Source organism: Neomonachus schauinslandi, chromosome 13 (assembly GCF_002201575.2).
Source record: "Neomonachus schauinslandi chromosome 13, ASM220157v2, whole genome shotgun sequence".
Classification (NCBI taxonomy): domain Eukaryota; kingdom Metazoa; phylum Chordata; class Mammalia; order Carnivora; family Phocidae; genus Neomonachus; species Neomonachus schauinslandi.
Window position 1 is genome coordinate 33,373,800 of NC_058415.1, and position 742 is coordinate 33,374,541.

General features: G+C 31.3%; 1 non-coding gene across 1 annotated transcript; it reads left to right on the forward strand.

The window, feature by feature from the left end:
* The first annotated feature begins 225 nt into the window (after window positions 1–225).
* On the forward strand, window positions 226–330 carry LOC123326541. The gene has a single exon (XR_006541163.1). It is a non-coding gene; the product is annotated as a U6 spliceosomal RNA (small nuclear RNA).
* The last annotated feature ends 412 nt before the right edge of the window (window positions 331–742 follow it).

Here is a 742-nt window from a genome sequence, read left to right on the forward strand (position 1 = left end):
TAACATAGGAAAATTAAATTTAAAAAAATTAAAAAACATAAAGTGTTTTCTTTTTCATTCTTTTCAGATATAATGAAATTTTAGTTTTACTTCCTATTTAAGCCAAAGGTTGTATAGGAAAGTCATTAATTATTTGAAAGAGGATAATGTTTTACCATTACGTTTTTTTCTTCTTCTCAGATGATTTTCAGAGTATGGCAATTATGATAAAAAATTTTATTGAATGCTCACTTTGGTAGGACATATACTAAAATTGGAATGAAAAAGAAAAGATAAGTATGATCCCTGCACAAAGATGACAGTCAAAATTGTGCAGTGTTCTGTATTTTTTTAACAACATAAGAAACAACAAGTGATGGTGAGATTGCAGAGAAAGGGGAACTCTCTTGCACTTTTGGTGGGAATGCAAACTGGTGCAGCCACTGTGGAAAACAGTATGGAGGTTCCTGAAAAAGTAAAAAATAGAACTACCCTACAATCCAGCAATTGCACTATTAGGTCTTTACCCAAAGAATACAAAATGCAGATTCAAAGGGGTACATGTACCCCAATGTTTATAGCAGCATTATCAATAATAAACAAACTACAGAAAGAGTACAAATGTCTCTTTGACTGATGAATGGATAAAGAAGAGGTGGTATATATATATATATATAATGGAATATCCTCAGCCATCAAAAGGAGTGAAATCTTGCCATTTGCAATCATATAGAGCTAGAGTGTATTATGCTAAGCGAAATAA